The following is a 16,968-nucleotide window of genomic DNA, read 5'->3' as shown; positions in this document are numbered from 1 at the left end:
TCGGACGAATTTCACCGTAAACGCCTTATAATTTTCTTCATGTTTCACAAATAAATGTTTTAAACTAACTGCAGCATAATATGATTTAGTTTTAAAAATTGGACCAAGAAAGGTTAGTAGGTTTTAATTGATATTCATTTTGGCAATACTACTTTTCATCTCGTACTTTATTTCTCTGTTCAACTGGAAGACTACATTTACTCCCATAGAGCGAAATGATAATAGAAGACTTTCTTTTTTTTTACATGAATTTAGGATCTAAAGAACAGATATTATGTCAGCTACATTCTTGTACTCAAACCAAAAGTAGTAAGAAAACTATAATAGAAAACCAGAAACTGTTTTTGATATGGATTCAGAATCCTAAGATCAAGTTTCGCCTCGACCTTGTCTCTTTGTTGCAACTGAAGTTATGAATCTCTTAGTCCCTTTGTTGCAACGAACGTTATGAATCTCTCAGTCAATTGTTGCAACTGAAACTGTGAATCTCTTAGTCCCTTTGTTGCAACTGAAATTATGAATCTCTTAGTCCGTTTGTTGCAAATGAAGCTATAAACCTCTCAGTCAATTTGTTGCAACTGAAGTTATGAATCTCTTAGTTCCTTTGATGCAACTGAAGTTACGAATCTCTTACTCCCTTTGTTGTAACTAAAACTATGAATCTCTTAGTCCCTTTGTTGCAAATGAAGCTATGAATCACTTAGTCCCTTCGTTGCAAATGAACCTATGAATCTCTTAGTCCGTTTGTTGCAACTACGTTATGAATCTCTCGATCAATTTGTTCCAACTAAAGCTATGAATCTCTTAGTCCCTTTGTTGCAACTGAAATTATGAATCTCTTAGTCCTTTGTTGCAAATGAAGCTATGAATCTCTCAGTCAATTTGTTGCAACTGAAGCTATGAATCTCTCAGTCAATTTGTTGCAACTGAAGCTATGAATCTCTTACTTTCTTTGTTGCAACTATAGCTATGAATCTCTTAGCCTCTTTGTTGCAAGTGAAGCTATGAATCTCTTAGCCTCTTTGTTGCAACTGAAGTTATGAATCTATTAGTCCCTTTGTTGCAACTGAAGCTATGAATCTCTTAGTCAATTTGTTGCAACTGAAGCTATGAATCTCTTAGTATCTTTGTTGCAACTAACGTTATGAATCTCTTAGTCCCTTTGTTGCAAATAAACCTATAAATCTCTTAGTTCTTTGTTGCAACTGATGCTATGAATCTCTTAGTCCCTTCGTTGCAACTTAAGCTACGAATCTCTTAGTCTCTTTGTTGCATCTGAAGTAATGAATCCCTTAGTCCCTTTGTTGCAACTGATGCTATGAATCTCAGCTCCTTCGTTGCAATTGAAGCTGAAATATAATTTGGTAATTTACCGTATGTGAAATGGAACTCACTTGTTTTCCTATTGTTATTTAGATAAATGTATAATTGAAATATTAAATAAAAACTGAAATAAAAAGTAAACATGTCATAGAAAAGTATGTCATATGACGCATATAGATGTTTCGAAACAGTATTCGATGCCTCTTGTGTGTTTGGCGTTTCTTACCATCAACATTTTCGTAATAACACTGTGCTTAAGTTGAACATGAGGATGAAAAAGAAAGCTGTTTCGCTTCTGAATAAAAGTAAATATTAAAAGAAGCAATGATTTCTTTTGAAATCGTAAACACATCAACGTTGTAAACGATTTCGCAAACAGTAATAAGTGGAAATCAAGATGACGTTCAACCATTCTCTTTTTACATGAATCAGAAATTCCAGGAAATCTTACAATAAATTCTTCGTTGTTTACAGAGAGAACAAATACATTATTGAATACGTCAGAACATTAAAGGAAGACGGAGGTAATGCACATTACCTAAGGAAAATCTTATATCAAAGGGAAATAAATTTTTCCAATATAATGCCAAATATTGCATACTGTTCTAGGAAACTTATACTCTCTTGTATGATTTACCGAGATTATGAAAAAGAAAAAAAAAAAACGACTTGTAATAGGAATTTACACTTTAGCTGTGACAAACTTCAAAACGCTACAATGATATTTTGTCTTCCCTGTTTCTATTCAAGATTCAGGGGCGGATCCAGGGGGAGCGATCGGGGCGATTGCCCCCCCCAGAAGGGGAAACTTTCTTATTTTATATATATAAATAAAACCCATCCCAACGTTTGGAGCCCTTAAAAGTAGCAGTATGACAACCCATTGCCTCCCCCCAGAAGTCGGTCCTGGATCCGCCCCTGTCAAGATTTCTACTTTATTAAAAACTAAATAATAATAATGCAAATTATTATTATTTACAAATTAATAAAACATGAATACAAAATGATATTTGAGTGTATAAGATGAAGTCAAAAACTTATCAAATAAGGGCAAAGGAAAAAAAAAACAACAACGCGATTATTGACATTGATTTTCCTTCACAAGTTTCTTGATATTCGGTGATAAGTTCGACAAAGATAAGTAAGTATGCTCGTATTTCTATTTTCGAGTTCGAGATTAACCTTTTAATTGGCAAGCATTGATAGCATTACCATTAAAATATTTAGTTTGCTCTTATGGTTGAACCATATCTTCCTCGTCATAATTTCGTAATTTTTAAAGTATTTTTGTACTTTGGTTACAAAATACAGGCTGTTTATTTCAAAGCAACATTGCCATAAAATAAGTCTTATGTGTGGTGACTGAGCAGCATTGCCCTATTATGGTAAAATATCATAGTACTCTCAATAATTACCAACAGTTTCGTTGAAATATTTTCCTACAGAGCAAGAAACCACAAATAAAAAAAAATGGATAAAGAACTTTCGCGGAAAGTAGGAGATAAAGCTTCTACAATACTAAAATTGACTGTCCCCTGCTGACGAAGATTAGAAGTATCTAAAGAAGCGACCCGCAAATCATGTATATGAATATTGCATGAAAGCAATAATGCCAATGAAATGATCACTGAAGTTATAATTCGTGCGTATAACGCAATAGAATGCGATGTTGCTTGAGAGCAACACTGCCCAATAAAGGGTTAAGATTATTTAATATTTCAGAAAAGTCAGCAAAATATGAAAGAGAAAATACAAATACGATATCAGTAAAAGAATTATAAAGCTCATCTTTATCTATATTTAGCAGAAAAATTTCCCATCTGACTTAAGATCGTACAGCCTACTTAACATAATACCTTTCGGCAACCAACAAACTTTGGTATGGAAAAGTAAAGGTTTATGTTGAGCACTGAGGTCGTCACACAAAGTCTCAAAGAGAGTGGTATTCAGAGCACTTGACTTTACAAAATTAACAACTTCAATATCCAATGATCATTCCTGCTTCAGGTTTTCTGGTCAAGTTTGTGCAGCTATGGCTTCTCTGGGAATTAAGCAGTGCGAACCAATAATTGAATCGTTGAGTTCGAAAACCGGTCATCTCCATCGAAGCTAATTTGAGACGAGTGACAAACAGAACTAAAGTAATCAATATGTAACTGACATATTGGGTTATTTCCATTTTTGGAAAGTAGAAAAATGTCAGTTCTACGGTCCGAAAATGAAAACAGCCCTATATGTCAGACGCATATTGACTAATTTAGTTTTGTTTGTCACTCCTCTCAAATTAGCTTCGATGGAGATGACCGGTTTTCGAACTGAACGATTCAATTGTAGGATTTCTTTCCTTTGCCAGCTTTATAAATCCAGACTGCGAACCTAACATTCTTGGAACTCTATCAATACCAAAAAAAAAAAAAAAAAAAAAAAAAAAAAAAAAAAAATACTAACGCGGAAAAAAATCAGAGTAGCAGTAAAACAATAGTCTAAACTCTTACCACTCTTAATTTCATAATAGCTTATATATTTTTCAATGATATTCTCCAAACTTTAACGTTATCTTTTGTGTTATATTTATTTACCAAATGTAGTAGCCTATCACCTATAAATTACACTTTTTTTAAAGCTTCATACATCTAAAACCTAGCTTAAGTCGCAGAGAATAAAAGACTTTATTCACATCCACAATTGTTCTAACATTCGACTCGATTGGCATTTTTTAGTGTCTGTCCGTCCGTCTGTTCCAAGATAACTCTTGTAAAATTTCTCTCTTTTTAATGAAACTTCACTGAGAAAAAATATATTCACATAGAAAACTACATATGTGTTACAATTTCGCTAACTAACACGTACATAGTTTTTTATGTGAATATATTGTTTTGCTCAGCAAATAGTTTGTTTGCGTTTAAGTGTATACAAAGCAAAGCTTCTACTTATGGAAAATATGAGAAAAAAATGTGTGAGGCGTACGCAAAATCGTATGTTACATTTGTAAGTCCTGTAGTTTTTGGACTTAACGTACAACAAACGTATAACTGAAAACGCATATTTTACAATACTTTATATATAAGTGTTCCATCTATACGTACTTTCAGTATGAAACAATATATGCGGTCAGGATCTCACATACAAATGAACGTATATAACATATGGCTGACGAAGGTAACACATACATGTATGTAATATAAGACTGTTAGATATCAGACATCCTGCAACGGCATGAGGTAACATCTAAGGGCAGTGTCTATGGAGCATACGGATAACGTATGCTCCGTACTGATTTCTGTAGTAAGCAAGAGGATTCCGTATATTTGTATAATATACCGCTGTCTGAAGAACGGACTTTTCTGTGTTGTTATATGGCTTCCTTCAACTTCCAGAAATAACCACAAGTGTAACTAGAGACGGAACAAGTGACTAGAACACTATTGCCTGGAACACTATTGCCTGTTGGACCTTTTAAAAAGCTTCTTTCAAAATTAGTAAGAGGCCTCCCTAGCAAAATATGCTAGTTACGGCAATTGAAATATCTCTATTGTTTGAAGTTTCAATATATCAAAATTAAGAGAATAAAATCAACCCCATGATATAAGTTTAAACATATAGGCTCTATGTCAATTTTTGAATATAAATCACGTAAAAAAATACTCGATTATGGCAAAACATACTGTAGTTTCTTTAGAGTATTCTGATTAGCTCAACAGCTTGGAGTATAAAACTATGAAGAATGAATGGGCAAATTTATCACTTTTCCTCATATAGTACAAAACATTTTATTTTATAATTTTAATTAAATAAAGGATTTGATTTTGGTGTAACATATTGTTCATTTTCTTTCAGGATTTCCAATAATCCTCTCTGCATGGAGTTAAATCATTAAAGAGTAAGGTAGTGAATTTACAACTCCCCCCCCCCCCCGATCTTTTTTCACTTTAACTACCGTAACTTTCTTTTCTTCAACTTTGATAAAATATTTTATATATATTATTTGACTCTTTTCCATAATTCCTAGTGCTTGGAATTAAAACCAGTGAAGAATGATCGATGAATTTAGCTCCTAATATGGTATGGATATCATGATATATATTTCTTTAAAATGTTTTCATGGAATATGTCACATACGTTTTGAGACTTCACAGTCATTTCCACTACTTGGAGCGAGAACAAGAGAGTGAATCTATCTTTTCCTCCCTCTATTGGGTTTTAAAAATCATGTTCTGTGATCAGGGACGTAGCTAAGGGGGGCCCGGGGGGGGGGGCACCGGCCTCCCCAAATCTTGGCTTGGCCCCCCAAATATTTATTTAAAATTATATGTTACAAATTGTTTTTATCCGACAATAAATGAAAAAAATATCCATAGTAAACTGAAATTATTCATATTTCTAAGAATTTTTTAAAAATCCATTTATAGGTATTTCTTAAACATTAAAAGTGAACGGTAATAACTTTTACACCGTCACCTTCGTTAACATTGCGAGGTTCTTCCAGCCCTTAGAGTGATTCCAGCCTTATAGTCGCCTTGAAGTACTAAGGCTAAAAAGCTATACGAATGCACTTTTATATAACCGACTAAGAAAAAAATTAAAAGTTGATTCGACTCAAAGGCTAGGAGAATACTTCTCCCACATTGCTGGGTTTTGCAACATAGTATCTTATAGTATCTTTTAATTGTTTTACGAGAAGGTACTGAGTGTAGGTTTACTCTGGCGCTGGCAACTGTGGCTGAGCGGGAAAGAGTCTATTTTCTTACTGAACGTGGAATCCACACTGTTAAGTTTGCTATGCATGTGTTCTTGAAATTAAGTTAAATATGGAGAGATTTATAAAATCTGGATATTTTATTTCACACGAAAAAAGTGATAAGCAATTGGTGAGTACCTTCAGTGAAACTGATAAGGTGCGTGTTGTTACTTAGGAAAATATTCATTCGGACAGTGTTGATAAGGAAGGTGCTAGCATCTCACAGCAAAACATTCATGTGAATGACTGCTTTCAGAGGTCCAAAGAAACTGGAGATGTCCTGAATCTGCAAAACGATACATCTGGAAAAGAAATAAGAATCCGTCGAGAGTGCTTAAAGCATATAGAAAAAATAGTGGTGATTGTGACCCATTTGGGTCGATAGGGATTGGCTTTCCGAGGCAACGATGAAGATGACAGCAGTTTAAATAAAGGGAATTTCTTGCAAACATTTGAGTTGTTACGACGTTTTGATTCTTTTTTATAGAATTATACAGCGCCAGGGAATATCACTTATGTATCCCCAGAAATTCCAAATGAAGTTATCTTGTGCTGCGGTGAGGAAATCATCAACGTCATTGTAAGTGCCGCTAGAAAATTCAGCGTTATAGCTATGAAACGCGAGATGTTAATGTTTCTGAACAACTTAGTGTTTATGTGAGATATGTGAAAAATTCTAAACCGATAGAGCACTTTTTTGAAATTTGTCAAACTTCGTGAGGTAAATGCTGAATACATATCGAAAACAATTATCGAAACTTTGGCTTCTGTACCGGTAGGTGTTAATAAGGACTCAAAATGCATTGGGCAAGCTTACGATGGGGCGAGCTTTATGAGAGGCCACATAGGTGGTGTGCAAAAGTAATTTCGAAAGTCTTATCCCCTCGCACTGAATATCCATTGCAATGCACATAAATTAAATTTATTGTAGAAGTGTGTTCGTTCGAACAAGTAAATACATTTTTTGATTTATTGCAGACTTTGATAATTATTTCTACGTCGTAAAAGCTCATAGACGAATACAGCAGGCTCAGACAGTGTTAGGTTTGGAGCAGTCCAGTATATCTGATTTTAGACATTCGTTGCGCTTCACATGTTCATTCATTGAATGCTATAAAAAAGAATGATGGAGCTATAATCTTTGCATTAGAGGGAAAGGATGCTAAGAAGACTACTGAAGCTGAGGGTATTGCGAACAAACTGAAATCATTTGTCACTGTTTCATGCTTGATTGTTTTTAGTAAGATCTTGGGAATTACTAGTGGCCTGAATAATTTTCTACAAGGAGAAGATATTACCCTAGCAAACGCCCAGCTACTTATTTGTTCGGTTGTTGAAGCCATAAAAGAACTTAGAACAAAGGAACATTCATTGCGTCTCTACACTGAAGCATAGGAGTTTGTCAAACAAAATGGTATAGAAAGTTTTAATCAACCAAAGGGCAGAGAAAAGCGAAATGATAGTAGTATAAAAGATTTTCTGGTTCCGGGTAGTATTCCGAAGAAAAGAACACAGGTTTATACTGAAGCGAATTTTCGTACAGAACTCCTATATCCAGTTGTTGAAAACATTGCGAACGAGTTTGACAGATGATTCTGTAAGGAAAATAAATCTGTAATTCGTGGCATTCAAGCGTGTCATCCTAAATCAAAACTGTTCTTGATGAAGGAGGCAACGGAAGAGTCTGCTACGCAATTCGAAATAGATTTTCCTGAACATGAATTCATTGTTATGAAAAATTATGTAGAATTTCTTATGAAGGAGAAAGAAATTACAAATATCTCGGACCTGTATGCTGCTATGTCCAAGCCAATTTTCCGCCAACTACGAATTTGGTGAAAATAGCCTTGACGCTACCTGTGTCGTCAGCTTCTTGTGAGTGTTCTTTGAGCGTGCATAAAAGTTCAAATCATATCTTAGTTGTAAGTCTGGTTAGGATAGAACATCAGCGTTAGTCGCACTTGAAATAGAACAATAGATAGCCTCTAAGCATGAAGAAGATAAAATTATTGATATATTCGCAAAGTTGTTGCATAGGCGTCACAGTTTGTGTTCAGCAAGTAATTTGTAAATACAACGTGGCAAAACGTTCTCAGATGATGCAAGAACAGCATTAAAGAAAATGGTGTTGTAATATTAGGACAATATTTTACCAATTATTATTTTATTATACATGTACTTCGCTGATTAGATTTTTTTATGTTCACGGAAGTTCAAAAAATTGTAGTAACCTCTTGGATTGATCTATGTTTGAGACGCACGGAAGACAACGATTTTGTAAACAATAAAATGTACTACACTGTAAACAATTACGGTCACATTTATTGACCGATTACCATCAATTCTGGCTGCCAACAGAGTACCCTAAAATTTACGGTAATAGTATTTAAGTAATAGGGCATACATACGACCTTTTTGTGGCCTAACTTATAACCATAAATTTTACGGTAATACTGTAAATTTTAGGGTAACCGGTAGGCAGCCAGAATTGTCGGTAATCGGTCAGTAAATGTGACCGTAATTGTTTACAGTATAATATATGAAGGAAGTCAGGATCTTTGAAAAGTTACAGTAAAATATACGTCTCGATAGCCTGTCTATTCAGTTTAGGTAGCCTCATAGAACTCATCGCATTTTTTGGGTAGTGAACGTCTGTTACTATATTATTTCTATTTTCTCAAGCTACAAAGTATATAAAGACACAAAGCAAAAAGGTATGTATAAATGTACCAAAAAGTATTTGTATGAAGTAATGCGTTTTATAATGTCCTTCCATAAGTAAGCATTATTAATACATAATTTTTAAATTATTGTTTCATTATCGCATTTCGCAAGAGAGGTTCACATTTCTAACCTCCGAAAGAGTAGTTAAAGTTTAATTTAGGGCAATCTATTGGTGAGTATTCCAAACGATATTTTCCGCGAATTATCCTGAGTACACTACAGTATATATATATAATATGGGTTATTCCATTTGTAAATATGGCCCCCCCAAACTCAGAACTCTGACTACGTCCCTGTCTGTGATTACGTTCGTAAAAAATACGAGATTTTTACATAATATGTATAGTACATATTTATTAAGGGTTTCACGTAATCCTCATTGCTTGAGTTTGACGTCAGTCAGATAGAGCTCCCTCTAGTCCTTTTGTCATGATTTAAAATATGTTCTGTAATATATTTCTTTAAAAAGTTGGTCGAACAAGGCGTATTTTTTTTTTCCTGACTGAGCATTTCCAATTGTCTCAATTGCTTGGAGTTGAAATGGGTCAGTAAGGAATGCGTGTATTCGCCTCGATTTTACCTAATATTTTCAGTGATGAAATGATACTTAGCTTTTAATAGACCCATATGATATTTATTAAAATCAATCCTATATTTTGTTGGAGATTAGAAACTTACTTCTGTAGTTTTCAGTGGCGTATTTAGGGAGAGCTTCCGGCTTAAGCCTCCACGAAATTTTATTTACAATATTAAATGAGATCTTTAAGGTTTACGTGCCACGGTTATGTCGGTTAGGTTAAAGAAGACGGTGATGATGAGAAATGAATGACATGGTGGAATGAAGAAAGTGGAAGGAAACGGGAGAACCCACGAGCACGGTGTTTGTCCACCACAAGGTCCACACGGCGCGAGCTGGGATTGAACCAGGAACCCCAAGCACCGGAGGTGAACTCTCTACCACTGAGCCACCGCTTCCCCTTACTATATTAAAGTAAATGAAATATTTTGCAGAATTTTCACATTTCCAGGACTAAAGTTAGCAAAGCCCCCCCAAAAGAAAATCGTAAATACTCCACTTGTAGTTTGTAAAAATGAATAAAAGGGAAGGGAGATGATCGCTCATTTGAACAATGCACACCACCATTAGTTAACAGTTTATGTTATTAACGTGAACAAGCAAATCAAGTATACTGAATACTGTAAGGATTAAGATTAGACTGCCTGTGTTATCGCAGATTTTTTCTTCTATTTTAAACCTACTGATGTATCTGTTTGTCTCACAGACGATTTTAAACAAAACAAAACACAAAACTTAAATCAACACCAGTGCGCCAAAGATGAACCAAGATTGAATAAAGAAATAAAGTTTGGTTAAAACAGTAAAAGGGATCGCGCAAAGTATTTGTATGTATGAGATATAGATACCCACGCTAAAGACACCGTTACAATAGGTCGCCTGCATTGACGAACTCGGTCGAAATAATTGCTCTAGTTGTCTATTGCAAAACATCGCTTTCGTTCAAGAGTTATATTGTGGAGTAACGGACGGACGAATGAACACATGCTTGCAATACAATCTTATAAGGGCAACTTAATGTAATCATAATAAATGGGAAAACCCACTTGTGTGTACGTGTGTATTTTCGCCAAATTAAATTAATATCGGATTAGTAGGGTGTTTTGATCGTTTGATTTATCAGGCACGAAAACTGGTTGATCTAGCCATCCGCTAACCACTATTTCTATATCTGCTGTTGAATGACGTTAGATCGTTAAGCGCGTACACTAAAGTATTGAATAACATTTACGGTACAAGGGGGTAATTACGCAGAAAACTTTTTAAAAATTTATATTTTGCATTTCAGTATATTTTTATGGAATTTAATTACACCAAAATTTTGGGTAGGTAGATGTTGATCAGAAAAAAAGAGCTTAGATGAGTTTTGAGAGGAAGTAATAATGACAGAAAAAACAAAAACTGATTTAGTTTAGAAATGACATATTTGAAACCGAGTTTCAGGTTTGTGTGTGTCTTGGTTTGAGTCTTAATAAAGCACTCATCTGTTAATATTTTGGGCCAGATTTTCTACTGCTGCTTAAAAACATCATAAGGATGGTGCCGTGGAGAGCAACAATCTTGAATCCTCACTATGAAGCAGTTAAAATTTGGGGTAATTGGGCCCATGATACAGGGGTAAATGGGTGGAATGCTTTAAGTAACATTTTTTGCTTATAATTCATTTAAATGCTGTGCTATCTTTGTCTTTTGTGGTATACACTGTTGTTTCACAGTGCATCGTGCGTATTAAGCTATTTTTAGGATTTAGGATTTAGATTTCTGGGCTTTCGGCATCTAAGATAATTTAATCCGCTATGTATAAGGGGTGACGTCCCTCGGCGAGAACACTATCCGGGGAAAGGGAAGGAAGGAAGACCAGGAAATGCTGGGATCCAAGGGCGCCGATTTCTCTGTAAATTTGGGGGGACATTCAGATGCAGAAGGTAATATGAGGATTTTAAGACAAAGTGCATTCAAATTATGCCAAATATTGCATATTCATAAATATAATAGGGGGGCGCACATAAGCTTTGGGGGAGCCCGGGCCTCCCTTCCCCCCAGGATCGGCGCCCTTGCTGGGACCTATATGTAAGATACCACCCCAGCATTTCCTGGTGCGAATGAGGAAAACCCAGGAAAACCTTGTTCAGGAGCGCTAACCTGAAAAGTTGTTTACACTTTTTCGACCGAGTGCTCCCACCAGGAATCGAACCCGGGACCGCTCGCACCAAAGGCGAGAGTTAAGCTATTTTGTTCAACTTAGGCCTCTAGTGGCCGTTGCATGTTAATAGTGCTGATGCTGTAAATAGAACCTGTGTATCAATCCTGAGTTCCAACACATGTTCTATTGTAATAGTTTATAGTTATTTATTATGGACTTATTACTTTCTCCTATGTTCGTTTGAATACCAGGACCTGTTCTCTTGGTTTTTCTGTTCTTTCTTTTCTTTTTACGTTTTCGGCCAAAGTTTTGACCGCTTTTTTTTTTTTTTTTTTTTTTTTTTTTTTTTTTTGTATGTGATACATTTTGCATTAAGTTCACAGGACAATGTACTGTACTATAAACAATAACTGGAACGGTTGAAAAGGCATTCACATATCTTTGAAATTTAGAAATAAGTTACTCCTTATTTCGCGTAAACAAAGGTATATTTTTTTTCTAGTTCACATAAAACTATTAGTTTTTAAGTGGAATACAAGTTATATACACCAAATGAAAGCTTCAGTTTTCTTCATTTACACGCAATCACTCCCACGGGTTTATGTGCACTGGCATTGGGTGGAAATCAGACCACAAAAATAAAAATGTTGCAGCATCAAAAGTAAAGATGCCGAAAGCTTCCCACTACCACAGTAGGTGCAGAAGAACCTGCGACATACGATCAGTTATTATAAACTAAAAAAAAACACCTATAACCTGTGAGGGAAAAAAGGTTAAAAAAAACATACCTCCCAATTCTACCCTTCTACCCTATTCGTTTTTAATTGGATTTTTTTTTTAAATCAGAAAACGTTCCACTATACATAACATTTATTTATCTTTAAATACGAGTACAAAACGCCATCAGATTCATTATTAAGGGAATATTTCCTCCTTGATAAGGTCGTTAGGAGGAACAGAAGTGACAGCAAATACGAATTCATATTTCGCCTAAAATTGCGAATGCGATGTTTATCTGTGAATGACAGTTAATAGGCGAAAATAGGCGAATGACGCATAGATTGCTCAGTGATATAATTACATAAACTCATACTCTTCTGTTCTATTCAGTTGGAATGTTCGTGAAATGTGAAGGAAAATGGACATAGCATTTTTCTCATATGTATTTGCAATACCTTGAATTATTCGAGAAATATACTGCTAAAATTAACGTTGGAAAAAAATATTCTGAAAGCGACTCAAACAAAACATTAACAATTTTTATAGGTATAAAACATTCTCGAAAGTAATTTTCCAATTAGAAAGTTAGTGTTAACTTGAACTTCAACATTTTTTTTTTTTTTAAATGTCGCAAGAGAGGATTCTTTTTAGTTATCACACGCAATCAAACATGATAGAGATTAATCGTCTTCGAAGCATGGGACAGAGACTTCGTATTTATTTTATTTTAATTTAATTTTCATTAAGAAATCTTGTTCTAAAGCAGTCATTTTCAACTGGCAAGAATGTATGACGTAGAAGCACGGTTTTGCAATCTGAGAAATAGTAAAGCAAAAGAGGGGAGAAAATGGAATAAACATATGTTGGCAGTGTACATCTAGTCATAGGTAGCGTGTTTGCAAAACCTCTGGCTACGCTATGCATGTTCTTGTTTGTTTGCCATCATTATCTTTTATCAACTTTGGTTTTTCTGCCTGTTCCTCCTTCTCCTCTTCATATGGATTACTAAGAAGAAGAGCTGTAAACTCTGATGTCACTGAATATGCAATTAGAAATGTCTTCTCTGAAACTAGATGAAGACGCTGTAAATACTTTTATGCTGCGAAGTCCGCAACAACTGAAAATGAAATGAAATGAAATTTTAAGTTTTACGTCCCATGATAAGGGCAGCTAGGGCAAAGGAGACGGTGATGATGAGAAATGATTGACATGGTGGGATGAAGAAAGTGGGAGGAAACAGGAGAACCCCGAGAAAACCCATGCATACGGTGTTTCCACCACAAAGCTCACTTGGTGCGTGCTGGGATCGAATCAACGACCACGTGCATCAGAGATAAACGCTGTACCGAGGCCCCGCAACAACTGAAGGAAAGGGAACCTTCCTGAAAAATTAGTTTGCACCATTGATACCTGGTAGAATACACCTTGTCTACCGAACGAGAAACCGCATGCACCCTCAAATGATTCGTGAAACCAATCTTTTTGCCAGGTATAAGATTATTTAATATTGTCACATTTTTATTTCTGTTTATCGACTTATTTTTATGTAGGCCTATCTACAGTGCCTACCTAAAACGTATATAGCTATATGCAGGCACGTATCCAAGAGACTTGGGGCTATACCCCTCCTCCTTATGGTACAAATTTATGTTTAACCATGTAGCAATTGATCCTATTTTACATTAGGTAAAATGACATATGTGCATGTTTTGTTCCCTTGAGCAAATCCTGAATCATGGTGCGTTGGGTCTCTGGTTTGATCTTCGCTCATGCCACGTGAACTTTGTGGTGGACAAAGTGCTTGGGCTTTCTCAGGGTTCTCCCGTTTCTTCCCACTTTCTTCATCCCACTATTTCATTCATTTCTCATCTTCACCGTCTCTTTTAGCCTAGCCGGCATAATCGTGGGACGTAAAACTGAAGGATTTCATTGTGTATATATGTAATTTCAGAGGACTATAATCCTTCGCTCCCACCAGCTACGGATCTTCTAAACATAGAAGCAATTGACCTCTTATTATAAATGTTTCAACACTTTGACGTGATATATGGAACAACAATAGAATGTTTTGACAATACCTATCGACTCAATATTAGTCTATAGACTTGCTTTCTAACTTGTTCTACTACGCTTCACCTGCTATTGTTTAATTTAGTACTGTGTTTATTATGATGTTTGCTTACAACGCACATGTTTACAACATGTATTCATACAGATATTTTTCTTGTTTTTACACAGCAGGACGTGCTTGAAGAATGTGACAGATTCAATCAAAACAATATGGATGCACTGAAAAGGAATTATGGTGTTTGCCAGTAGGTGAAAAGAAAAAAAAAAATAGAGATATGAATTTTAGCAAAGTATGACAGTGAAGATTTTCAGAAAATAAATAAAAATACTCAGGTATCTTGTTACATACGAAGGTGACGCAAGACAGTTAAAAGACAAAATATGTGTACAAGAAGAAAAAGTAAGATATGATGCAAACACAACAATAGTGCCGTGCTTTCAAGGCCGATTCTTTCTCACCCTTGGTGAAATTTCCCAGTGTAGCATCGCTCATGTCCATTGTGTTCGATTACCCACAATATATGTGATAATATCTCTGTCAGAACGACAAATGTGAGTGATCTTGCAGTGACGTTTCAAGCTCTTTCTAATAGAAGTGCGTGTGTCTGTCTCTGGGTAACAGTGTTAGCAGTACATGCTTGTTTGCTACGATATTAACTATAGTTTACCTAGATAGATTTTCTTACTGGTAAGTCAAACGAACTTGTTTTTTTTTTTATTCTTTCTTTTGCCACTGTTGATCTCTCTTTTAAGAAATTCATCAAACCCTTTTATTTTGCTTAAGTAGATATTATGTTTACATAGCGTGAAAGCATTTTAAGACTAAAAACTATTTACTTTGCGTGAGTGCTAATACGTTGTGTTACGTCACTTTTGTTAGCGTTCGGAGTTTGGTCATGTTAGTGCTCAGTGGTGGACGTATTATGAGAGAAATAACGAAAACTGTTACAGATAAATGTGCTATGCTATTTTTAATCGTTTAAGATTGTGTGCCTTGACGTCTTCTAAAGGTAAGTTTGCAATTACTATTTACTATTACAAATGTATGTTAGGCGCGTAGCCAGTTCAGTTTCTTGGGGGAACAAAAATTAATACTGAGACATAAAAAAAAAATACAATGAAATTATTTAGTTATTTATTATTTATGGAATCAACAGATCTGTAGATCTTACTCATCTTTCATTATTGACTGCTTTATTTTTTGATCAAAAGATTCAATATATTTCAATGAAAAATTTTCTTGTACGCCTTATATCTGGAGAACTACGATATAGTGTAGCCAAACCCAAAATATCAGTTAACTCAGTATAATGTGCTTATTCCGTAGAAAATACCAAAATTCGATTTAGGGGCCGTTCAAAAATTCTGTGGCCCCCGATCAATGATCCAGTATATTTCATTTAACCAAAAATATTCTTGTACGCCTTATATCTGGAAAACTAAGTGTAGCCAAACCCAAAATATCAGTTAACTCAGTATGATGTGGTTATTTCGTAGAAAATACGAAAACTCAATTTAGGGGCCGTTCAAAAATTTTGTGGACCCTGATCCAAAAACTAATTATTGGCCAAGATCGCAATCTTTTAATTCATTTTTTCTGGTTTTCCTAAAATTTTTGATCGAGCTTATATTTATTTAAACAAACAATTAAAACTTTAGACCACTCCCTAACTGCGGGCGTGCTCTAGAGTCTGTTGATGTTTGCAGTTTGAAAAGAAGGAAAGAATATTAACTCTCCTTATGCACGACAAAACTTATTCAGGTTTTGGTTTATTTTCTGCATGGTTGTAATACTAACATTACAAGAAAATGCTATTTTACTTTATTTCTTGAAATTTCCAACCCTTTTAGAAACAAAGACCAGTTTCCTTTTAACCTCCTGTGCAAAGGACGGGTCAAATGAATTGGGTCATACACGTTACACCAGAAAGCAGCAGAATGTTTTCAAATGTTCTTATTTTTACCCTGCTGATTACGATTTATATATAAATTAATCCTTAGGGTTCGCTTCAAGGAAGGTGACAAGAGAATGGTATGTTTTTGGAGACACTCGAATTGGCAGAGAAACAATTAGCAAACCGCGTGAAGCAGATGGTTGATCATTGTAGTTTATTTTAGTTATGATGGGCCTTATGCAGAGTCGTAATGACGGCGATTAGTGCCATACTAAAGAGTTCGACTAACATATGTTTCGTGCAAGTAGTCAGGAGTTTAGTATGATGCTAATCATACATCAAAATGACTCTGCATAAGGCGGAATATTTCCTCTATTTCCATTGCTTCCTTAACCGTATACAAAATAAGCCCGTATCCATGGGGGGGGGCATCAGGGGGCCGGACTCCCTTAAATGTTTACTGTCCCCCCCAAAAATTTTCATGGTAGGCTTGCAAATGAGCTATAATATGGCGATGAATTATAATATGGTTGGATCAGGTCCCCTCTAACTTCTACCTGCCCCCAATCTACATTTTTGGGCTGGCTACGGGCCTGATACAAAATATAAATAATGTATCGAATTTGCGACTTAAAATTACCGTAATTTTCTGTATTGTAACTATGTTGTTTATCGACAACGAAATTTTCATATACATACTGTAATATTATCGTTCAATTTCCACTCCTGATTATGACAAAAAGCAGGGAAAATGGTCGAAACCTACTACCATATCAAA

At 35.2% G+C, this 16,968-nt stretch overlaps 1 protein-coding gene across 4 annotated transcripts in view; it reads left to right on the top strand.

Moving 5' to 3' along the window:
- Positions 1–16,968, top strand: part of LOC145662577 (putative fatty acyl-CoA reductase CG5065) — a 216,849-nt gene that overhangs the window by 44,452 nt on the left and 155,429 nt on the right. Inside the window, exon 2 of one of the 4 annotated variants that reach the window (XM_081728273.1) lies at positions 14,467–14,983. The exons of 1 other annotated variant lie outside the window; for it this stretch is intronic. The gene's annotated coding sequence lies outside the window, so the exon portion shown is untranslated. Of the gene's footprint in view, positions 1–14,463; positions 14,984–15,160; positions 15,306–16,968 lie in introns of those variants that run through there. 2 more of the 4 variants (XM_081728272.1, XM_081728274.1) reach the window with 2 other exon arrangements.

Source organism: Thermobia domestica, chromosome 10 (assembly GCF_964235325.1).
Source record: "Thermobia domestica chromosome 10, izTheDome1.hap1.1, whole genome shotgun sequence".
In the NCBI taxonomy this organism is placed as follows: domain Eukaryota; kingdom Metazoa; phylum Arthropoda; class Insecta; order Zygentoma; family Lepismatidae; genus Thermobia; species Thermobia domestica.
This window is presented reverse-complemented; position numbering and strand designations above follow the sequence as displayed.